The 26,774-nt window shown below is 36.5% G+C and overlaps 1 protein-coding gene across 1 annotated transcript in view; it reads left to right on the forward strand.

Annotated features, from left to right (window-relative positions):
- The window catches only part of LOC144965273 (uncharacterized), a 41,546-nt gene continuing 14,772 nt past the window's right edge, over nt 1-26,774 (forward strand). Inside the window, exon 1 of the mRNA XM_078900447.1 lies at nt 1-325. The gene's annotated coding sequence lies outside the window, so the exon portion shown is untranslated. The remainder of the gene's footprint in view (nt 326-26,774) is intronic.

Raw genomic sequence — 26,774 nt, forward strand, 5'->3', positions numbered from 1 at the left:
GCCAAGAAGGTGAGTGTCTTTAAAAATGTTATTCTAGCATCACTCACAGCTTTATAATGTCAGCGTTATCATGTAAATGCAATAGTGGCTAGTACCATGCCGTGAGCAAAGTGAGAGGTGTGGAATGGATGGTGAGCATCTGGTGGTTCCATTATAGCCTCAAATTTGCAACATTCAGAGGACGAGTTTTAAAGACCAGTTTTAACATTGAAGAAAAAAATGAAAGAAAGAAAATTATTCTTAGGAAATATCAAATGAGAGAGGAGCGGAACAAGTGACGTGCAAAACAATTGAACAAGTTTATAAATTTGGATTTTATGGCAAGGTAAGAAATAATTTATCTTTATAAAAGTATTTGAGCATCGATCTTCGAAACTTAATTGGGACCGGTGCTGATGAGCTGTATGGAGTTACGTCTTGTAACAAAGTCAATTGATTTTGAGCGTGTCAATAACTAGGTTGGTGACAATGATCATACAGCACTTGTCCCAGTGTTGCATCCTTGGGTATTTGAGCATCGATCATCAAAACTATTATTGGCACAGGTGCTCATGAGCCGTATGGGGTTTCGCTTTGTAACAAAGTTATGTGATTTTGAGCGCGGCATTAACAAGGGCCCGTTTTCATGAAAGCGGACCAGCGCTTTGTCTCTGGCTTTGGTCAAGGACTTGGAAAAAAACCCATCGGATTTCATGTGAGTTGACTAAGCAAGTCCCAGACTAAAATCACGGCACCTTCGGACTAAATTTGGCCAAGTTTTAGTCATTTACTGTGGCCTGACTCTAAGCTTAGTCTGAGACTAGTTACCAGGTTACATCATAGAAGCTATTTTTAGATTGAGAGAGCTTCGATTCAAAAGGAAAATACTTCGGTTACGATTAACAGAGGCAAAAAGTGTCCCGTTGCTATTGACACTGGCTTTTAAAAAAAACTATAAGATAAGTGCAGATCGTCGAAAGTACACATTTTTGGGAGCAAAAACGAAAAAAATAAATTAATCTAATCGTTTCGCGAGTTGCGAGTGAACGGAGACTCAAAATCGAAGGCTTTGCGTCAAAAAGCAACCAAAAAAAAAAAAAAAAACAAAAAAACCCATTAGAAATCATGGTGGAGATATTGTAATTGACTGAAATAATGTGATTCATCAGAACACACTTTCTGTTTTGTTTGTTTATTTGTTTTTTTTTTTGTTGTTGTTTTTTTGTTCAATTTGTTTGAGTTTCAATGAAACTTTCATAGGGCTAAATATAGAATCGGCCATGGGCATCATGGTAGTCTATCAGTCGACGGTCAATATCATATATGATTTTATTCAAAAAGTATGGCAAAAGTAAGTTCAAATATGAAACGTAACGAAATGTTATCTATACCGGATGTTTTGCTAATTTCCTCTTTGGAAATCTTTTGCGTTGAAAGTGTGAAGGCTGGTATCTTACCTGCCATCGTGTACTAGAGAGCGCGATGTAACCAGCCAAAATAGCCGATTCAGTCAGCGCCTTTACAACACCCACTTCTAGGCAAGAGACTAGCTAGTCAGAGACGAGAAAACGTTAATGATTTCTGATTTTTTTTCTAGTCACTTGCTCCGCTTAGGCTTAAGACTAGCAAGTCATTTACTAGACTAGTAAATAATTATATCTATTCCGCGTTCATGAAAACGGCCCCCGGTTGTTGACACATAACTCTTCTCCCAGAGTTGCACCCTTTGGTATATGGCTTTATATGGACTGGCGGATATCGTCAATTGTAGAGCGTCCCTCTCGTGGCCAGGTGCCATGACAGTTGGGTCCGGGGTTCAAATCTTCATGACCGCAAAAGTTATTTTATTCTCTATTGGCTTTTCTCACTTCTCTATTCACGTCATTTTTGTTATTATCCCTTTATATGGTACATTACCCCAATCGATTCTGATTATATATTTAAAAAAATTAATATGTCTACACATTTGGTAGCATATAATTTTAATTAATGTGCCTGCAGTGAGCGGTGGTCTAAAAGATGACGTGAACCGAATAAAAATGAAATTTGATTTCATGTGCATAGCTAGCTATATATAGATATATAAATATAAAGGAATAAATGAAACTCCCTAAAACGCATCGAGTGTAAACCCTTAAAAATGCACTGTTGTAAGTATAACAAGCACGTGTATTCGTTCTTTGCATGTCCTGAAGTATAATAGTCTTTCAGAGTAATAAGGTCCATGGAATCAGTTTATCACGGTATCTGGTACATTGTTATTCTAGGATTGTAACAATGGACATGATCTATATTAACTTTCCATGGGCTCGAAGTCATTGGTCACATTGCAAAATGTGCTCAAAGTGACCTACATAGTGAAAAGTGTTCACAAATTTTTAACTATATAACATTACGATTGGTCATTGTATTCAGCTTGACACATGGGTATGTTTACAACTTTCATAAACAAAGCAGCGTGTTTACATTTGTTCAGAAATGCCCAATCGTTGGACAGCAACAAATCACGTAATTGATGACTCGGTTGGACGAAAACATAAATATTGATCGCTCCCATTGCTACTTGCCTTTACGATGGGACGCTTGTCTTTCGGACATTCCTTCACCATATTTCACACCCAACGAATCCATGCTTGATAGATAGGTGAGTTAAGAGGAGAAAACAAGCAAAAAATAATCTCGTAATGATACCCCTCGCTTATGAGACTAATTTCCTTCTATTTAAAGGTATAGAGACCCCCCCCCCCCACCCCCCCCCCCCCCCCCCCCTCTCCAATGTAGACAATACTCTATAGATAGAATGCGCTTGGCCAAGGAGTTCACAACATTGCCATCCGGAAGTATAACGGACCAACACACAAACTCTGTGTAACCATGAACTTTTATAGTCTGGTTAATACAGTTTAGTGAGAACAACTCACAAACGCGGATGGCAAAAACAATAACAAAGGCCTGAGTGACGTCATCTGCATACTATCTATATTGCTTAGCTCTCATAAAGTGATTCCTGAGTCTCTTTGAATTTCATTTCACATGGTAATTCATCCACATATTATTGTTCTTGTACATTCCGTACATTCGGAGCAAACGCTAAAAACATAATACAATCACCTTTCGTTGTCCTATTAGACATTTTGAGACATAGGCCGCAAATATATTCCTTTTTTTTAACAGGCATTTTAAATTTTTGATAAATATTTTATTCATTTTTCATTGATTAAAAAGATATACAAACGATACAAAACAGCTAGCATTCACTTATCCCCGTTAATAAGAAAGATACCCCACTGCAAAGTAAAGAGAAATACAATACCGGACTACGCCAACTAATTTATGTTTTACACCCTTTCTTAACACATTTCCACTTTGTTCTTGGACATACGCCAGTGATATTTCTAGCAAAGCCTCTCCTTCATTGCATGTCACCACGTCATCCATTTAACAATAAAGGTTGTACTGCCGTGCTCTGTCTAAAGACCCTTTATTCATCTTGACAGACAAAAAACTTTTACTTCAAATATCCATTAAAAACCAAGATGACTCTATCTAGACATCTTTTGAAGAAATAATATCGGCTTTGAGACTTGTTGACAATTTTGACAAGTTGTTAGGAGTTATTATAATCCACTGGATTTTCAAGTTTTCAAACCAAAACGGAAAATAGTGTTTTTATCAGAGTACGACTGTATACGACACGTAGACAAACTCCCCTGGCATCAATATCTAATGTATTAACACTGACAAGACAAGTATAATTTAATTTGTCTGGAGCAACTCGCTGGGTTAGACAAAGTCAGAGAGTAATGCGCCCCAGCTGACATTTTGAATTATACATCAGTGGTGCTCATTATATGCAACAATTAGGAAAGAGAATTCTTATTAATTGTTCTGTCATTATCAATTCATCAAGAGCAGAAGGTTCATTCATCCCCGCTCATCTTTCTTCTTCTTCTTCTTCGTTCCTCTGATGGACATCTATGGCTGCAGTCCGATATCTGCTATGAAGTATGTGGTCCGCTTTAGGTCCTCAGCCTCACCATAGAGCTTTGTGTTGAGTGTTGTAGGGGTGACCCAGTGGTTCGAACGTTGCACGTTGTATAATGGGCAATCCATAAATCCTAACAAAATGGGTTTCATGGGGGGGGGGGGGGGGCGCATTGTAGTGATTCTAAATAACTGCAAGTCTTAGTTTCACATAATTCCCATAATTCCGTAACTGATAGATACTGCTCTATACCCCATAAACTACTCACTACTCATTCGATATACATACAAAATCAGGATAGTTGCCACATCACACTGTAAATAAGAGTCGGGTCTTAAATGATATATCTATGTACACCGTACCTCATAAAGATCCCAATAGATCTTTACTAAATTAATTGAAGTCAATGAAAACCCAAACTTATAGACGGAAAAACATTTTTAAAATCCCTCCATCTAATGTTGACAACCATATTTACTATCTTCCCCCCCCCCCTAACACACACACACACACACACACACACACACACACACACACACACAGAGAGAGAGAGTTCCTTCCGCTTATGGAACACCTGCCTGCTGGTATGAAGTTACTAAGCAATGTTATGCCATATAAAAATGTGGTACAGATTATTAGGAAAGTTCCAAGATTTTTCTTTATCCTTTTTTATTGTGTAAATGTGACATATCAATTTATTCTGACGATGTTAAACTCCTTGACATGATTTAAAAATAAATATTCCTGATTATTGAGCTATCCGCACATAATTTCTCTTCTTTTCTTTTCTTTTTTTTTTTAGTTGTTTTTTGTTGTTGTTGTTGTTGTTGTTGTTGTTGTTGTTGTTGTTGTTGTTGTTGTTGTTACCGATAGTTGAAGAAATTTACCGTTGCTGTTTTTGCTTGAGTATTTTCACACTGTCTCAAGATGTTTCCAAATCGTCACGAACAATCAACGTGTAGCTATTGTGCAAAATAAATAACAAAGATTTGTGAATTTTGTGTGTAAAGAGAAGAATATTAGTTTGACAAGAATTATAGCCGGCAATCAGAATTGCAGCCTGGGGGTGGCGAATGTTCTTTAAATTTGAATCCTAAAAGCCAGCTATAACGAAGCCAAGACGGGGAACGATTCTGAACCCACTTTACCTTATTTTCGTGAACAAGTATTGAAAGCAGAAAAGACACTGCAACTTGAGGGGTTCCACGACCATGGCCCGTTATTTTTATGACAAAGAACTAGCGCTTAGTCAAAGACTTGGGGAAAAAAAACCGCTTAAGTACCTTATTTTCGTGAACAAGTATTGAAAGCAGAAAAGACACTGAAACTTGAGGGGTTCCACGACCATGGCCCGTTATTTTTATGACAAAGAACTAGCGCTTAGTCAAAGACTTGGGGAAAAAAACCGCTTAAGTGAGTTGACCAAGGAAGTCCCAGACTAAAATTACGACACCTTCGGACGAAATTAAAATAAGTTTTAGTCATTTGCTTCGACCAGGCTTTAGACCAGTAAATCTTTTAATAGACTGGTAAAGGCCTAAATCTCGTCACCTTACATAAAAATGGTCCCATGAAAAGTGGCAGAGAGATACATATCATAAACCACGAAGACATACATATTATGCACCACGAAGGTTGGAGACTGCTGACCTGCACATTCTTCTCCTGGAAATAGACAACAAAATTTAAAAATTAAAAAGAAAAGAAAAGAAAAACAATCAAAAACAAACAAACAGTAAATATAAGTAAAAATAATTTTTTAAAACCTTAGTATAGTCTTTACAGCTCAGCACGGCAGCTGACACCTAAGAAATCTTGCTCTGTTTTAAGATAAGATATACCCTCAAGCCTAAAGACAAATTACTCCATGGATTAACCATAGGGAAAACTACTATTTTAGAATTGCATCTTATTTTATTGCCTCATTGACTGTAATCGTAATAAACAAATACAATTTATTCGTTATAAAACTATATGCTTTCTTTTCACTGTTGTCATAATATATAATTTTAAATTTAAGATTCACAACATAAGCGTTCATGGTCTACTCCGTTAACCCCCCCCCCCCTCTCTCTCTCTCTCTCTCTCTCTCTCTCTCTCTCTCTCTCTCTCTCTCTCTCTCTCTCTCTTTCGAGATTCTGAGTGCCAAATAGGAGAGTGTTATAATAAAAGAAATCATTGTTCTGTCCGACAAACAAAAGTCTAAAATTGGCGATAATTTAGGAAAATTACAGCCCCTGTAGGAAGTATCAGATTCTGCCTCTGTTTTAAAGCACCAGGCGTGTGGTTAATGAACGTACGAGTGATTATTTTACCTCTCGTTGCTGGCAACAGGTGCTGCTTACATTTCCAGTTGTCCCTTTATCAGATCCTAAAATCGAATACCAGATTTGTGAATTGTTATATAGCAGTCTGAAATTATCGCCAACTGGCCGCTGCCGTTTACTACTTTAAAAAAAAACAACTGCTTTTCTTTTTACCTTTCAATAGTCAAAGGTATCGTGTGAACATTTTTTTTCCTGACTGAGGTCCAAGAAAGTTTATGTAATGTTGACTCATAAAGATATGGGATGGTTGTGGCAAGGTGGTGGTATGATCTCTGATTCTTTCTTTTTCTTTTTAATTAATTGGAATAATTTTAAAACCATAAAATCATATCGATTCTTTTTTTAGTTCTCATTGGTTGTTTTCATTTATCTTTTATTTACTTAATTCTTTTTTTTTCTTTGTGAGGGAGTGGGGGTGGGGGTTGTTTTTCTTTGTTGTTATTATTATTGTATTTCGTCATTTAATTCGTCAATTCTGCTTTTTCCATTTTGCTCATTTCCATGTCACATAAAAATGAATTTGTCTGCAATATCGATGTAAATGAAAAGAATATATATAAATATATATATATATATATATATATATATATATATATATATAAATATATATATATTGTTTAAGTCAACTGAATTAATCAATCGTCAATCAAGTTGAATGACCAAGAGTCGATAACAGTTGCCAAAAATGACAACAGCTTTCTAGTGTCTACATGGCCCTGAACCATTGACATATGACTAGACTGCCACCGAAGAGGAAATTCCCGCGGGTCGATCAGCTGTTATTACTGTGTCATACCGGAACTGGCTCTTTTCATTTGATGAATAGGAAAATCCGCACTATCAATATACTCTTCTCATCTGACGATTAGTTAAGCGAGGCGCTATCTTTCGCTATTTTCCCTCGCCTCGATTCAAAATTAAGCGACTCTTTCAACAGATATTTCTCACGGAGTTATTGACAAAACCATCATGTTTCATACACATTGCGTTTATAAATGCAACAATATAGCTGCGAATGATGGCAGTCGCCGTTTCCATAGATAAGATCAAACGAGGTAAGTGATAATCAATATTTCTTGTTAAAATATCAGTATCGCTGCTATATCGTATCTTATTGATATGGAACATTTCTGATATCGCACAACACAATACGGAAGTAACTTCAGAATTGTTGACTGTAAACAGTTTGTTTTTATTTGCTATATATTTGCTATAATACTTTGTGTTAATTCGAAACAAAAAAATATTTTATCGTGACAATTATTATTTGGAAAAAATCATACATATAAGTTTTAAATGAAACTTTAAAATTTGACTTGCTTAAAAGTTTGCAGTAAATTTGGATGCGTCTATCATTCCACAGAAATTTTTGAATCTAGTTTTAAACTAATTTAGCGTTTAAAAGGGAAAAACAGTATGTTTTTATAAGCCTAAAGTTAACCATTATCATTGAGATAAAAATGTATATCATAGCAACTCTTATGATTGCAAAAATCGCAAAGACTTCCGAGAGTATTTTATAGAAAATTAAGAGGTATCTAAGGCAAACACTTGAGATTTTGACCCAGTACTCCATTAAAATGGAAATGGCTCTGCGCATGGCGGAAGTAATTGTATTTTAACAAACAAAAAGAAGACCTCGTCCACTTTTTTAAGGTCCTTTCTTTTATATCCATGCTCTGAAATTCCTTTTCAAGATATCAGATTTTTTTAAAACCTCACATCGGAAATAGTGGGATTCTATCAAGTAATCGGGCGACAAATTAAAATATATAGAATGATTTTGAAAACCCAATCTATTACTTAGAATTATAAGAAAATTTGTCCTAACTATAGTCAGATTTTTAACAAGTGGCGTGTCTTTTTCTTCTTTTTCCCAACAGTCCCCGAATGCACTGCTGCAAAAATTGTATGGAACTTGGAATCAATTTGTCTTAATGAAAAAATCTTTTTTCATGAATTTTAATACAATAAGAAAGGATTTCGTTTATTACAGCTTTATTAAAATAGACAACTGGTAAGGATCTGAACTCATAGATGATTCACAGAATCAAAATTATGACTTATTCGCTTATCCACGTGCCATTAATAAAAAAATCTGACTACTATACTAACATTAATTATGGTTTGTCCTCTGTTGTTGATTAGGCGGTTAACAATTCCTTAAACTTTCATACAATTGCTAACTTTTTTTTTCATTAAACATTCTCCTCTTTCCCCTCCATATCCTTTTACTCGTCAACTTCTTTCTCTATCTCCTCCTCCCCACCCAGAGCACTCTGTTCACACCCTTCTACTCCTCTGATTTCTTTTTACCATGTTCTTTGTTATCTACTTGCTGTATCTATATCTGTCACATTGTTTTCCCCCAGAATCTTGTGAGTTCCTCATTTCCTATAGCTTCTTCATCAAACGATCGTGTTTGTCTTTTAAATTATGACAATGAGCTTGCTTTCTTGAATGACTCCACTAAATTCTCTTATCAGTCATGCTAGATCTTTTAGGGGAAAAAGGACCTGGTTGTAAAATTTTTATCACGTGAATTAACAACGTTAACACATTTTTACCAGCCTAATTCGTATTTTAAAACACACTTTATCAAAGATTGGACGATAATTTCATACCCAAATATTGTATGTTGGAGAAAACAATACGATATGTTTTATTTTTGCAAATGACTAGATACTCTTTCATGAGTGGTAAAGCACGTGCACACATTATGAAAATATTAGGATGGTAAATTCATAAAGAAGTAGCTACAGACTAAGGCAAAAATAACGTTGTAAAACATAAGTCATATGTCATTAAAGGGACACCAATAGATAAAAAAGAAGTAAGTGAAGTCAAATAGACAAACTCTAGACACTCGGTATATCAAACGTTTAATATTTCTCTATCAAATTGACGATCATCTTCGCTCTTTCTCCCAAAATAGGTTCCGCTAGAATATATAGATTTTTATAAAATTTAGACCGTAAAGATGCATAACAGACTTTCAAATAAGTACCATCCCTTTTTAAAAATTTGGATTTGCATTATTTGCATTTAATATTAGATAGTCTGAGTTATTCCTTTTATATGAAGAAGGAGAAGTATCTTGTGTTTGTGTTTGCAATTAATTGTAGTAGTTAATTTATGGCTATAATGTTAACGGCTTTGTTGTATCAATGGAGTGATCTTTGCATAATTTGAATTTAATCTTGCTGAATAACATATTAATAGGAATTGAAATTGCGGATTTTACTCTTTCATTCTTACTTGCGGAGAATTTTTAATTCAGAAAAGTGAGTGGAGCAGGAATTTGTGTTGATAACAACAAGAGATGAAGTGAGTAGAGTCACACTCTCCCCGGCTAGGCGGAGTTGTCGTACCAGTAAGGTCGCGGGTTCAAACCCCCATCGCCGCCGCGAAATTTTTATTCTCTATTGTCTTCTGGCTCTTTCCTACTCACTCCATCTCTTGTTGTTATCATTCTTACTTGCGGATTTTACTCTTTCATTCTTCTTCTGTTTGTTAGTCCTTTTCAGTTCTTTTTCTTTAACCATAGGCTATTGCTACAGGCACAAACTTTTATCGATAAACGAGAATAATATAGATAATAACGAGAAATAAGATATTTGACACAAAACGCTTCAACTTCCATTAAGTTAATGGGCGGCGATGTTATGTAGATACACATTATTTACCCAAATGATGTTAACAACCAGATTTCAGTATAAACTTCCTGCTGCTTTGGGTGTAAGCTTTATATTATACGACCACTTAACAATAGTCCCCATCCTTTTTTGAATGTTTGTAAAAAATGCGGAAGTCATCGCGTCTACCTTTTCCAACAGGCTGAATTTTCCCCTCTAGTCTGTAAAGCTTAGATTGAGCACGAAAACACTGAAATGGAATAAAAACATGCAAAAAGGATTGATCTTGTAGATTCAAAAAATTGTTTTAAACAAAGCCATGAATCTCATTCAACGATTCAGATTAATCAAAATATAAACCTCTTAGTTTCTATAATTTATGGAACTTTTGGAATTAGGAATACATATTATGTCAAATAAGTCTGTAATCATCTCACCTACCCACGAATTTATACGTGATCTATTGTCTTAATTTGCCGTTATGTCGGGATGAGCTATACACTGGTGATTGAATTTATACTCGAAATTATGTCATCTTAGCTAAACCGGTTATTGAGTAGAATAGATACAGAGGCTTAAATATAACCAAAAGTATAAAAATAAGATATCACAAAACAAAACAAAAAAGACAAATAAAAACAAATAGAAAACAAAGAAAGGAGGGAAAACGATCAACAGCAACCAAAAAAAAAAAAAAACAACTAAAAAGGAAAAAACATATAAACAAACAAAAACACCCCCCCCCCCTAAAAAAAAAAAAAAAAAAAAAAACCCAAAAAACAACAACAACAACAAAACAAAACAATCACTTATCCTCAAGTCTCGTAATTCTTTTGATTTTTCACTTCCAAGTCAATTATTTTTATATACCGTACATCTGGTTCACCTCAACACGACACCGGATTGAAAGGGGCCAGGATTTATTTAACTCAAACATAACATCGATAATAACCTTGAAAAATGTCAATCTAACTCAAATCAACCACTTATCTAATATGTGCTACTCTTAAAAGGTTAATATCATTTTATATATATATATATATATATATATGTACCTACCTTGCTTTCTCTACGTTATGTCATTAAAGTAAAAAGGTAATTTGAAAAACTTACAGAGCAAAACATGTCTCATACATTTCATGCTTTTAACATGGCTAATATCAAAAGGCATGTTGGTATTGTAACGGCCTGCGGTTTAATTACTTCCGGTACGAGATTGATCATGCCTTATTAAACAGATGAATGGTTTCAGTTTCAAAGGCAGATAGATTAATGTAGGAGTCAAAAGAGGCAAAAGACCTTGTAATCTCAGAGGTTTTCAAATTACAACAACAGCAAGTCCAGGCCACATCTCGTGTTGAGAAACCCTTCATAGGATATCGACACGATTTCATTACTTCATTTAGTAAATAGTAAATAAGTAAATGATGAATTTATATAGCACCTAAACATCCACGTTAATCTTGCTCTGCGGGGCTTTACATAATAAAAAATGTTTAAAAACAACAAAATCAAAAATCACGACACTACATGATACATAATAAGCATGCATACAAAAACAAAATCTTAGCATCATCTATTTCATGAAAAATAAGCCTCACGGAACAACTCAGTCTTCAGAAATTTCCTGAAAGATGATAAATTTTCACAGGACTTTGTCCGAGGACCAAGTGCGTTCCACAGGCGTGGAGCTATGAATGAAAAGGATTTTTCACCGAAAGTGGATTTCGAGGTGGTAACATTTAGAAGTTGGGACTGAGATGATCTTAAATTTCGAGTGGGTTCATATTTTGTAATCAGTTCCCGCAAATATTCAGGTGCCAATCCATCCAGACATCTAAAAACATAGCATAATATCTTAAATTCTATCCTATACTTCACAGGAAGCCAGTGCAATTCCTGGAGAACAGGTGTTATATGATCTCTTTATTTCGTTAATTTTATAAGACCAGCCGTTTTATTTTGAATTTTTTGTAGTTGATGAATTAATCTACTTTGACAGCCAACGAGAAGGGCATTGCAATAATCAAATCTGCTAGTAATAAAATAATTAACAAGCATCTTTGTAATATCTTCATCAATATAATGTCTGATTCTTCCAATGTTTCTAAGGTGATAATTACAACATTGGCATATTTTTTAAACATGATCTTCCATGGATACTCCTTGATCTAAATACACCCCAAGATTTCTCACACAAGAACTAGGTTTAATATCATTTTCACCCACTAGTATCTCATTTGCATATATTTTTGAGAGTTGATACCTATTTCCAAAAATTATCATTTCCGTCTTGTCATCATTAAATTTAAGTTTGTTTAGTTTCATCCAATCCTTTATGTTAGCAATGCAATTTTCCATAACAGAAACTGATGACAGCTCTGAATCATTATTGAGTTTTGTATACATTTGATCTTTAACCACCGATTTGTCCGTGTTTAAATTGGAACGTTTCATTACAACCGTTTACATGGGTTTTAAAAGTGGCATTACAGATGCGGACAAATTGGCAGGTCTGATAACCGAATTTAATTATTGACTTGATTTAATATTGTTTTAATGCTTTGAAAATATTTCCATGGCAACAATGAGCCAGAACAATTTGGGTTATTGGGCCTGCAATACAGGTACACGTTGGCCATTAGCATTGACACCACCACCACCACTACCACCACCACCAACAACAACAACAACATAAAACTCTTATGAGTGATAATAACATGTCAAAAGCAATGGTATGATATAGTTTTATATGTGCACTTTATCATAAGTATATTTGTTCTTCGATACATCTCATGAAAATCTCAGGAAGAAAACAGAGTAATCTGGATTAAATGTAATTGTGATAAAATAGTAAATACAGTAAATAATGAATTTATATAGCGCCTAAACATCCACGTTAATCGTGCTCTACGGCGCTTTACATAATAAAAATAAAAATAAAAATGTTTAAAAATTACAAAATTAAAAAATCACGACACTACATGATACATAATAAGCATGCATACAAAAAACAGAATCAAAGCAACATCTATTTTATGAAAAATAAGCCTCGCGGAACAACTCAGTCTTCAGACATTTCCTGAAAGACGATAAATTTTCACAGGACTTTCTCCGAGGACTAAGTGCGTTCCATAGACGTGGAGCTATGAATGAAAAGGCTTTTTCACCGAAAGTGGATTTTGAGGTGGTAACTTTTAGAAGTTGGGACTGAAATGATCTTAAATTTCGAGTGGGTTCATATTTTTTAATCAGTTCCTGCAAATATTCAGGTGTCAATCCATCCAGACATCTAAAAACATAGCACAATATTTTAAATTCTATCCTATACTTCACAGGAAGCCAGTGCAATTCCTGGAGAACTGGTGTTATATGATCTCTTTTTTTCGTTAATTTTATAAGTCTAGCCGCTTTATTTTGAATTTTTTGTAGTTGATGAATTAATCTACTTTGACAGCCAATGAGAAGGGAATTGCAATAATCTAATCTGCTAGTAATAAACGAATTAACAAGCATCTTTGTAATATCTCATCAATATACTGTCTGATTCTTCCAATGTTTCTAATGTGATAGTTACAACATTGGCATACTTTTTTAACATGATCTTCCATGGATAACCCTTGATCTAAATACTAATATTTACTGAATTTCTAGAAATGTTTTCACTTATTTTGATGCAGTCCCAAACCACAAAAAATGGACTTTTACTACTTACCAGGGGAGGGGGGGGGGAACACTTAATGAGATCTAAATATTCTATCTAACATATTACATATAAGTGGTCTTCAAGTCCTTGGTGGTCACAAGTATACAATGAAGGCAACATTTTCGAGTTGTTTGATATTACAGTATTATTTACAAACACAAACGCCTGCACACAATGACAATAACCATCTCCCTCCACTAAATAGCTCATTACTTAACACTATTAACGGCATGCTCTATCTATCTGTTTATAACATCATAACATTACAAGAGAGAAAGTAAAGAATTGTGATGGATCAACATTATTAATCCTGTGTATCAATCTATGAATTTGAATCAAGTCACCATGAATACTTCTAAATTGTCTATAATTAATTATAATTATGGTTATAATTATAGATGGAGGAAGCATTTCAATATAATGAAAGATATTCTCTCCTTCCCCCCCCCCCCCCACTCTCTCTCTCTCTCTCTCTCTCTCTCTCTCTCTCTCTCTCTCTCTCTCTCTCTCTCTCTCTCTCTCTCTCTCTCTGTGCTGTAATCGTGAATTCACAGAGGCCATGCAGTAATTGGAAGTTTGAAATGAGTAGATGTAGTAATTTTGTGGTTCTAATTCTTTGGTGGAGTCTATATTTGACTTACTTGAATTATGAGCCTTTCGCATCTCTGTCATCGGACTGGACGTCTCGGCTGCCTCCACCAGGTCGTGCTTTTGATCTAACAAACGTTATCTATCCGCAGCAATCGTCTGCAGTGCCTGAAGATCCTTAATTAATGATGTTGAAATTCAGTCGCTGATCTTCCAGTGCCCTCGGATTTTGGTTGAGCCGGACGAGTTAGGCTGCTAATGGTCTTGCCTGAATGGATTTCTACTCTTTTTGAAATACACGGTCATTGCAATATTGGCAGGAATGTTCAAATCTCGTCTCAGAATATGTCCCAAAAAGACGCCATCTCCGTTCTGGAATTTTGATGGAGAGTGGTCTTTCATTTATTTTATTTTTTTCTTATAAGGATTTATCTGTGATTTTTTTTGGATATCGAACGTTTTGTACTGTTCTTAATTGCTTGCGGTGGAATTCATCCAGCTTTCCTTCGTCTGATTTTGTCAAGGACCATGTACCGCAGTTGTATAGTAAGACTGACTTCACTAGAGTCCGGTATAGTTTGAGTTTAGTGATTGTTTTGATCTCGTCCTCTCAGATCCATACCTTTGTAAGCTTGTTTAGTACGCATCTCTACATCTTTTTCTTTCTGTGTCTCATGTCACTGTTCCAACCTTTTCTGTACGTTTCCAGTTTTCTTATTTTCTTGACAAAACAGTTATGTTGGTTTTGTCTGAATTATCAAGGAGGTAGTGTTTTTGTAACGGTTTTCCCACGTTATCAACATTGATAAGAAACCCTTTCCGATGAAGTCTGCATCATCTGCGTGTGCTATTTCAGGGATATTAAGCCTTCGAATGTTAAAACAGGTTGTGACAGGACGCTCCTACCTTCCTTCAGTGCATGTTCAAATTATATCACGAACTACACCGGGCTTAAACTGTCAACAAAACAACAAAAATAACACTTTAAACAAAAGGGTAGATGGTTAAACAAATAAATGTACAGATGTAAGATAAATCTGACAGAATTTAGTTGAACTGTTTTCAAAATACTTGAAAGGTCTTTAAATGGCGGTTCCTCCGTCAAGTCCGTCGGCGATTGGATTACAGAGGTCAGGGCTGTTTAAAGTTCTGAGGTCATCAATATATCTACTGGAATCTGAAATTGCGACTACATAATTCAATGTTGTTAGTAATTGGTTCACCCCTACATCGTCAGTTCGCGGTAGGAACCGATGTTTAAAACAACTACAACAATAACCTATAAAAGCAAAAATTAAAAAAAAAACAAATAAAAACAAACAAACAAGCAAACAAATAACAAATAACCAAAAAACAAAAAAAAAGAGTAATATCCATGCGAGACAGCGTCTTCCGTATTTCAATTATCGGGTGTACCCATTACCATCGATCTTGTGTGTTTGAAGAGTAGGAGGTGACTGATACCTTTTTGATCCTGAAAGGTCGGGAGTTATCCTTTCAATTTGACACCCCCCCCCCCCCCCCCCCCCCCCCCCCGATTTAATTCCCCATCCAATCCAGCAATTTCTCTAACGTTCCGCTTTCACTGTGATTTTTAAATTGTTATTGATGGCGTGTTACGTCTGATTTTGTTGTCATAGATTTTTACGACTGATTATTTGTGTGGGCGTGATAAAGATGAAAGATGGCCTGAAAGATAGAACGAAGATGGGGACTATCTATCTATCAATCTATCCATCTATCTATCTATATGTCTGTCGATTTTTAACCTTACCACAATCCTTTTTATTTCAACACTTGAATTGAATTTTCTCCTTGATTGTTTGACATGTTTTTCATTCTGTGATTGTTATTAAAGGTTGCGTTCGGTTGGAATTTAATTAGTGAAATAAAATCGCTTAAGAAAACCCCCCCCCCCCCCCCAACTCGATTACAGACAGCCTGAATGTCGTAAAGTCATTCTCCAATACTAAAGAGTGTTATGTTGCTACCATAAATAAGGAAAGTGTAGTTTTCATATTTATATTTGTAGTACATAATGCCACCTCGAAGAAAACATATATTTAAAAATAAAAGCTTTTGTCGGCAGAGGATCAAACATCAGATCTTCTGATTTTCGGCTGCAAGCGCGTCTGAATGGTAATCATTCTGGGGTGCATTCTCTCAGCACAGATTTTTTTCTTGTATGGTTCTTTCCAGTCTTTCTTAATATTCTTATTATTATTTCTTATTCTTAATCACACTTTTTATTTTATTTGTATCTTCCATTATTGTCCGCTCCCCTTAAGTTGCTAAATGTAGGTTGTGGTGTTAGAATGTAGAAATGGAGGTTGAAAACTGGATATATAAGCATCTAGGTTTAATTCTTCTTCCATTTTGTCCTTTTTTATTTTTGAACCATAATAAAGAAGCATTATATGATTTCTTGTACTTTTAAAAATCCATTCAGCATTCGATCTGATACAAGAATTACACTGGAAAAAAAACGCTTCTAAAACGGGAAGGAAGGGGCACATTATAATAAATTTAATATTTTCTCCTGTCTGCTGTCTAGTAACATATGGCGAGGGAATGTATTCTAAATTGGCTCGTCTTGCCCTTGGTGAATAATGCAAGTGTTCCTGTCACTCCATACATGGAATAACAAATGACTTGATTCATAACCGAGTATTGTAGTTTGGTTTTCTATAATGCAGTTGATGCTTTGGCTGAAGAAGGAATGAATGATTAAAAGCATAAGATTATAATATTATGCTGTTGCAACCACAGTGGTTTTATTCGTGAAATATAAAAAAGGTTGTCCTTAAAACATAAGTAATATTGTCTACTTTATCAGCCGTTATCTAATTTGAGTCAAGCAGTTTATTATTAGGAGAAAAAAATAAAATAAATATATATTTTTTTTTCTTCTAATAACATATATCCTCTTCTTCAAGTACCAAGTCTGTGCCAGACATCGGTGATCATGTTACGCCATTCATCTCTCTGATCAGATAACCTCAGAAAACTAATAATATTACTCTTCTCTTTCTTTGTCACCCAGCTGTTCAAACTATTCAAATATGTTTTTCTTGGTCTACCTTTACTCTTTTTACCTTCTATCTTTCCTGTGAGAGCAAGATGTTCAATACATTTATGTCGATTTAGGTGCCCTAAAAATTGCATGTGTCTTTTTCTTATTGTACGAATTAATAACCTTCTAGTTTCAGCTTGTTCTAATACTTCTTCATTAGTTTTTTTCTCTGTCCATGAGATTCTTAACATCCTTCTAAGAAACCACATTTCTGCTGCCTCCAGTCTCTTTCTAATGTGTTCTGTAATTGTCCAGATTTCGCAACCATATAATAATACTGACCATACATAGGCCTTCAAAACCCTATATTATATATATTTAATTATTTGTGTTTAATTGTTATTAAATTTATATATATAAATATATATATATATATATATATATATATAGACGGTCTATATATATATATATATATATATATATATATATATATATATATATATATATATATATATATATATACAGTAAAATCACTTTAAACCGAAAGAAGCTAAACCGAAAAATACCTTAAACCTCAAAGAATTTAATAAATTGTACTAGTTTCTTCATTATCTTTGTACTAATTCTTACGATGAACCGAAATACTTCTAAGAAGGACTTTCTTTAAACCGAATCAATTTGAGACCACCTTCCTTTATTCTCTCTCAATTTTTCTTCAAAAATTGGGGAAGGTGGCCACACGTAATAATGCCCGGCGATATTAAACAAGAGCGTAAGTATAAGATGAGGGTGATGGGTGGGGTGTAGGCAAACACTGCACTTGGGCTCGGCCAACACCACAATCGCACAGACTGGAAAAGGAAGACAGCGGGTGACTGGCAGGCGAAAAATGAGGAAAGAGGAGGAGTTGGGGTGTAGAATCACGCAAGCGAGATGTTCTCGCTCGTGTGTTGATGCTTCGGAACTGACTGGATTTTAAACACGAGAATAAGGAAGGAGGGGGGGGGGTAGACAACTTACCATTGACATGCCATTTCATTTCCACTTTGTTTAAGTGTGTGTGTGTGTGTGTGTGTGTGTGTGTAGGGGGGGGGGGGTCTATGAAATTAGGCCTTTGAACCTAATGGCTTTTCAAAAGAGAGATGCCTAGTAGTAGTAGACAGCTTAGCATTGACACGCCTTTTCATTTCCATTTCACTTCACCTCTGAGTAGCTGCGCGTCATTCATTATCAATTATCGCACAAGAACTTTCGATCTTATTTTAGCTTTGCATTTTACTAAAAGAAAGCACTGTGCTTACACGTTGGAGTTTAAAATTAAAATACTATGTGAAGTCGATGAAAAAAAAGTTGATCAAGACAGAGATATGTAAAAAACACGGCATCCCGAACTCAACTCTTTCAACAATTTTGAATTGAAAACGAAAACCCCCAAAAATATTATTAAAACACACCAAAAAAAAATAAAAAAATTAATGGTTACGAAGACGGCATTTATTCAACAACTCCATTTAACGGGAAACCCATGATACCATTAAATGATCAAATTCCTTAAAAAGTTACTACCATTGAAAAACATTGCAAAACGGGAACTTGCTTTAAACCAAAATGTCTTTAAACCGAAATGGTTTAGAAGGTCCCCAAAATTTCGGTTTAAAGTAATTCTACTGTATATATATATATATATATAATATATATATATATATATATATAATATATATATATATAATATCTTGAATTCGAGTTGCAGAGGGGACAATGTAGTATATTTTGTAGTTTTCTTCAAGTTACGTATGCAGTTTTTAATGAGGAGGGTGTAATATAGTCGATGGAGTAAATGAGGGAGATGTAATAGGGAGGATGTATGGAGTTGTTCTGAGAGGTTTGGTGGCGAGATATTTCTTGAGAATGAGGTGTAGTTTTGTTGTTGAGAATGAGATGTAGTCCAGTGCCGCTATTTTGGCAGGCAGCGTGACAGGCTTCTTGAGGATTGTGATGAATGAAGAGGGAGTGAAAGAACAAAGCAACAGAGATATGCTGGGTTTTCTCTTGCGCAATGCTCAGGGTCGTGATTGGTTCTTATAACGAAGGGCGACACTGTCAAATAAATAAATAGAAATAACACACTATTAAATTTTACTTTCTAATAGTTTTATTTAAATTAGGAGAGCTCTCAACGTGAGTCGGGAGGCGAATGACGTTGAAGCGAGGTGTGCCACTAGTTTTATCCTTTCTCCCCACGCAACCAAAATGTGCGTGGTATGTGCGACGGCGCGCAGCATACCGCAAGACGAATAGAAGGAGACCATAACAGAAAGTGCTATTTAAAAAAAACAGGGAGTATGAAACCATCATACTACATACTTCCCCCTCAAGACAAAAATCGTCCCCGATTTACTTAATAAATTATAAGCAACTAATCCCAGATAAAGAGGAAAATTACATAAAAACTATTATTAGCAATTGTTATCATAATGTCCATGCAATCATGTATGAGCGCTCATAATGAAATACAGACATATACATGACATTAAAAAATTGACCCCGGGAATACAGAGCAATGAACTATACAATCCACACCAAAAAAAAATGAACAGGACTAAAAAACGTAAGACTGCATAGGATCTGGTGCATATACAACCTATAAAAAACACAATCAGGAATAATAATCATATGATATACAGTGCGAAGGGCATGTCATGAATCTTGATATTAAAAGTTATATGTTTTAATCGTGATTTGAATTTGGATGACGCATTCACTATGCTGGATTTAACCTTCAATAATGGCTGCGACATAGCAAATTCACCAGAGGCCATCAAATTCGGTCGTCTTCTCTGTCTCTGGGGCCGATCAGGCATTTCGCTAGATTCTGATCCAGCCAAGGACCCCAGACTGTCGTTGTCATTGTCGTCAAAATTGAGTTGTCCGTCCGGTGTACTGTCTATATCAGAAACATTTGTCTGGACGACGTCACCATTGGAAACATTATCCTGAGGCAATACCAGCACCAAATCGTCACGATCACTCGAGTCTGTTGGTACCATAACAGGCAATTGGCAGCTGTTGGAAGAATCGGCGGACTCTTGTCCACCACCGCGATGCGCAGCCCGCCTATTCTTACTAGTGCTTGCCAAAGGTTTGGTATTACCAGGCAACTGGGAGTTGCGAAGGGTAATGGGGTGATTGTCACAATCATATGGCAACAGAAGGTTGCGATGCAAGGTTTTTAGCTTACCCTGGCTCGTTTGACTGTGTACACGGGGATATGGTTATCGGGCTGACTGACCACAATAAATACACCAGACAACCATTTGTCGTCCAATTTGTGTTTCCCCTTATGTGATAGGTTTCTAACCAGTACACAGTCACCAATTGAAAGGTTTGCACCTTTAGTTTGTCTATCATGATGTGTCTTTTGCACAGTTTGAGCTTTGTCCGTTTTGGCTTTAGCAATTTTGTGTGCGTATTCCAGGCGGTCTCGCATGGAGCTGACATAATCTGGATAAGTTTGGGGCAGATCTTTTTTCCCATCTGCTAGCTGAAAATCAACATCTATTGGCATCCTCGGCCCTCGCCCAAACATAAGGTAAAAAGGCGTGTAACCAATGCTAGCATGTTTTGTACAATTGTAGGCTTAGGTAAGCTGAGGAATAAAATCTTTCCATTTTGATTTTTGTTGGGCAGTTAAAGTTCCCAGCATTCCTAACAGAGTAGGATTGAATCGCTCAGTCTGCCCATGGTACGGGGTGGTGTGCGACCTTGCGATGCACGCCATTTGACACAAGGACTGTATTACTTTGCTTTCAAAAGATCGACCTTGGTCAGAATGGAGGCGTTCAGGAAACCAATAATGTACCACAAAGTTAACAAACAGTAATTTTGCTGTCGTTTGAGCCGTTTGATTCCTAGTAGGGTAGGCCAGACTGTATTTGGTAAAATGATCAGTTATGAGTAAGATGTTTTCCACACCACCAGAGCATGGCTCAACAGTGAGATAATCCATGCAGACGAGTTTCATTGGCCTAGTTGTTTTAATTGAAACTAGTGGTGCAGTCTTCGATGTGTCGTCTTCCGACAAATGTATCTTTGACATTGGCCAATATGCTTCTGGACATCACTACACATTCTCGGCCAGTAAAACCTTCGTCGCAAGACATCTAGAGACTGATCAATCCCAAGATGTCCATTCTTATCGTGAGAGTACTCCATAGCTTTGAATTTAAAATCACTAGGAAGTACCAACTGATAAATATCCTGGCTGTTTTCCTGTCTTTTACGGTAGAGTACATCGTCTCGAATGGCCAGTCTCTTCTTTGTGCGCAGAAGGATGCGTGTATCCTTTTGACATAAGCGAAGACCAATCTTTTGAGAAAGGTATAAGATAGTCTGAACTATCGACTGGTCTTTCTTTTGCCCCCCCCCCCCACCCCCTTTCCTCGTCCCCTCTCCACATGAATATTTACCTCGTTTGTTTGCTTTTATTATTATGAATTTTTAATTTGTATTTTTTTTTCTCTCTTCCGTTACATTTTTTCTCACTATGCTCATTTAATTTTATAATAGCTCCATTTATTTGTTCTTGATACTTTGTCCATGCACGCAAATTTTATAGTGATTTTGTTTATGTTTATTTGACTGTTGTACCTTTCTGGTCTGTGGGCAGTACTATGAAATTGAGAACATAATATGTTTGCGTGTGTCAAGCACTTCACTCACAGCATGAGTGCTAAGAACACTTATCATTTCGGATGTCATGATCAGTAAACCGAAACCTCCTTGTTAATTGAAATAATACTACTTTTCCTGGAAGACATATTGTTAATGTTAGGTCATACTTCCTGGTTGATTGCACACGCTAAGACTCGCTGACTGAGTTAGGTGTCAGAAATTCAACAACTCTTTTTGCTACATTTTATCAGTTATCTCAAGTATTGGATTCCAAGTAAATCCGGAAACAACCCCTTCTGTCTTCCCTTTTCTCCTGCCTGCTTTATATTGGCCTATCAATTTCAGTCGTTCTTTTGTTAGAGACGAAGTGTGACTTTTGAAAATGCATTTCTTTGTTTAGGGGCTTAGTTGGAATTTCCGCATTCCGATTCTCTCCCCATTTTCTCCTTTGGGCTATTTATTTCTTAACTTCACTTTATTTTGTACTGACATTCACCATTCTAAGCGCCCCCCCCCCCCCCCCCCACTACCTCCTTCCACTCCCTCTTCCCCGTCATTTAGTCTATCTCACAAATCACGTATTGTTACTCACTTTTACAGTCCTTACAACTCCACTCCACCCCCCCCCCCCCCCCGCCACACACACTTCTCTATCTCACTACCTGTCCCTTTCTTTCCCCCCCCCTCTCTCTCTCTCTCTCTCTCTCTCTCTCTCTCTCTCTCTCTCTCTCTCATTTCTATATATCTATTTATCTATCTATCTATCTATCTATCTATCTCTCTCCAACGCTCTAGTAAAATGGCTGGCTGAATCGATTCAGAATTTGATTGACGGCATCGCTGCTCTGTCGAATGAGCAAAAAATGGAATTGCTCAGTGCAGTGCAGGAAACAAAGAAAATGGAGCAACCTGTCAATGTCTCAGCCGTTAGAGCTGATGCTCCACGACTTTCCACCTTTTCCGGGGATGACGGGTCCCCTTCTCATTGTTCCTTTTTGCAATGGATTCTGTAGGTTAAAGACCTCCAGTGCTCTAATATGTCCTCGGACCGCATCTTTGTGGCGGCCATGAAACGATCTCTTAAAGGGCTACCGACCGACCTCATTCTTCAGATGGGGGAGGAAGTAACCTGCGACGCGATCATTCAGTCTTGATCGCCTTTATGCCTAGAAATGTTAAACAAAATGTCACGTGGCTCGGTGGCTCAGCGGTTCGGTGTCTTGTCATGTCACAAAAGGCAAGCGATGTTAAACCTTAAACGTTTATAGTCTGGTTAATACCGTTTAGTGAGAATTACTAAAAAACGCGGATGGCAAAAAACAATAACAAAGACCTGAGTGACTTCAACCGTGGCCTTCGTAAAGTTATGGCCCGATACCGTAGCTTTGATAGTATGCGCTTGGCTAAGAAGCTCATAACATTGCCATCCGGAAGTATAACGGACCAACACAAAAAACTGTGTGTATCCATGAACGTTTATAGTCGGGTTAATACAATTCAGTGAGCATTACTCATAAACGCGGATGGCAAAAAACAATAACAAAGACCTGAGTGACGTCATCTTCGAACTATCTATAGCCTGACACTGAAATCCAAAAGGACTGGCAGTTTGACATCATTATTTGGTTTTTGCACCGCCTAGTGAGTTGTTGTTAGTAGAGATCATGGAAACAAGTTATTTCATTGGTTGAACTATTGAGTAAAATTCACGATTTGTTTTCTTTTGTGGCAAAAGACTGGCATTTTGAGATAGACTAAGCATAATAGATATATATAGATAGAATGCGCTTGGCCAAGGAGTTCACAACATTGCCATCCGGAAGTATAACGGACCAACACACAAACTCTGTGTAACCATGAACTTTTATAGTCTGGATAATACAGTTTAGTGAGAACAACTCACAAACGCGGATGGCAAAAACAATAACAAAGGCCTGAGTGACGTCATCTGCATACTATCTATACGTATTTACGCACTTGCCCTTGGAGTGTAGACCAATAACATAATTTCTCCATGGACTCTCCTGGGCCATCCTCTCTAGTTCTCTCCAGATAATTCCATACTCCTAAATTTCCCTTTTTATTCCGTCTCCAGTTGTTTCTCGGTCTTCTTATTATCTTTTCTTATGGATTCAAAGAAGAGTATAGAAAGGACCCTAAAATATGACAGTGGATGGTCGCAAAGTCCGAATATAAAGTCAAGTTTTGATGCTATGCGTTTAAGTAAAATACTCACAACATTCGCCACCCGGATATAGCGTAGCAATACACAAAACTATGTGTAACCTTGAACGTGTATAGATATTATAATAATAATACTAATAAATGGCATTTATATAGCGCTTTACCCCGTTGTCGCAGGCTCTAAGCGCATTACAGTGATATAAAACAAAACATATTACAGTGAGACAAGTGTGAAGGAAACGTGATACGAATTCAATTTAACAACAACAAAATGTGAAAATAATATTGCAACATTATGACGTAAAAAGATAAAACTTTAAGCGAGATCTGAACATTGTCAACGAATCCGAGCATCTCACGTGTGACGGGAGAGAGTTCCAAAAATGGGGGGCCGAAAATTGAAAAGACTGTTCACCTATTTTACGCAATGGCTTAGGTTTGACAAGGATTGATTGGTCATTGCTTGACCTCAAGTTTCTATTGGGGATATATATGTTTAGAAGGTCTTTAATATAGGAGGGACTGTTCGTGCTCAGGGATTTGTAGACAACAGTACAAATCTTATAGGCAACTCTTTTTTCAACAGGAAGCAAAATGTAACTCACGGAGAAGAAGAGTTGCTGACGGGTATATTATGCGATTGGCTAAGAAGCTCACAACATTGCCATCCAGAAGTATAGATAGTTCGAAGATGACGTCACTCAGGTCTTTGTTATTGTTTTTTTGCCATCCGCGTTTATGAGTAATGTTTACTGAACTATATTAACCTGACTCTTAACGTTCATGGATACACACAGTTTTGTTTGTTGGTGCGTTATACTTCCGGATGGCAATGTTATGAGCTTCTTAGCCAAGCGCATACTATCTATAGATAGTTCGAAGATGACGTCACTTAGGTCTTTGTTATTGTTTTTTTGCCCCCGCGTTTATGAGTAATGCTCACTGAACTGTATTAACCCGACTATAAATGTTCATGGATACACACAGTTGTGTGTGTTGGTCCGTTATACTTCCGGGTGGCAATGTTATTAGCTTCTTAGTCAAGTGCATACTATCTATAAGGGACCAACACACAAAACAATATATAACCATGAACATTTATAGATAGTATGCAGATGACGTCACTCAGGTCTTTGTTATTGTTTTTGCCATCCGCGTTTGTGAGTTGTTCTCACTAAACTGTATTTACCAGACTATAAACGTTCATGGTTACACAGAGTTTGTGTGTAGGTCCGTTTTACTTCCGGATGACAATGTTGCCAACTCCTTGGCCAAGCGCATTCTATCTATAGTCTGGTTAATACAGTTTAGTGAGAATGACTCATAAACGCGGATGGCAAAAAAAACAAAACAAATTAAAAATTAAATAACAAAGACCGGAGTGACGTCAACTTCATACTATCTATAGTCTGGTGTAATTTAGTGAGAACTTGTCAACAACATGGCTGTCGAAAACCACGAACAAAGAGCTGAGTGATGTCAATTTTGTCCTTTCTGTTCGGTGAATGGATTTATTACAGACTTTGTCTCTTAGTTGTGTTCAACATAAAAACACTATTATGAGAACAGCATACGTCAAAACGTTTGTTGTTGTTGTTTTGTTTTTTTTTTTTTGGGGGGGGGGTAGGGGGGGGGCGGGCTCGAATGTTTCAATGAGTAAACAAAACACAAAATCAAATTGCTCATTAAAACAACAAACCACAACACTGAGATAAGATATCAGTCTCGTGTGGAAAGGTCTTTGTCATTGGATTCAATAGTCTGATGTCACGTCGCCCAGTAACGGCGGCCATCGTGGTTCTAAACAAAGAAAATCGGTACTTTTTATTCTTCATGCTGGCTAGAACTTTTCATATGTCTTGTGATCAGAATGTGTAAAAGTCAAAACATGATCAGATTTATAATGTTTGTTTTTTTCCTCTGGATACGCTTTTATGCTCGTCGGAGAAATATTTCGTAAGGGCGTCCGCCATTGTTCCGATACTTTAGAGCCAGTTACTAAGTTACCATGCGTCATTACGAGGGAAGTGACGTTACGACTGTTGAAGCGTATTATTCTTTGTCCACCAATCATGGGACTGGACTTGGTAGATAATGCATTCACTCAATTTTGATAGAAGACATGAATAGACTAAACATATGAAAAAAGAACGGAAGGTCATATTCAATCTGAATAGAAATGTACTTAAACCAAATTCCGGCACAACTACAAACAATAAGAGAGTGATGTAAACCTGATCAAGACCATAATATGTATTATAGAAGGTCTTGACGGACTGTGGTCTAGTGGTATGACACTCGCTTTTGGATCGGAAGTGTCCTGGGTTCCAGCCTCGCTCGGCGCATAGTTGAGTCCTCGGAAAAGGCTCTTTACTCACATTCTCTCACCTTACTCAGGTGTAAAATGAGTACCTGGCCGTTAACAGCATTGTTTCTGTCCGAAAATGATTCTTATATCGCCTAATAGGCGTCATGTCCCGTCCTACATGTTAAGTGTTGCTGTTGGCCAGGGACCCCTTGCAAAGCGCTTTGAGCACGTTTAGTGGATATTGCGCTTCATAAAAGCTCAATTTTAAAAAAAGGAGAAACTTTTTTCAAGGGTACGGTATCTCATGATGTCTCGATAAATAAATGCCATGACAATGTCGTATTGACAAAGTTTGCAATACCAGGTCAACAACAAACT

The sequence above is a fragment of the Berghia stephanieae genome, chromosome 1 (assembly GCF_034508935.2).
Source record: "Berghia stephanieae isolate SIO BIC M18660-M18661 chromosome 1, UCSD_Bste_1.3, whole genome shotgun sequence".
NCBI classification, from domain to species: domain Eukaryota; kingdom Metazoa; phylum Mollusca; class Gastropoda; order Nudibranchia; family Aeolidiidae; genus Berghia; species Berghia stephanieae.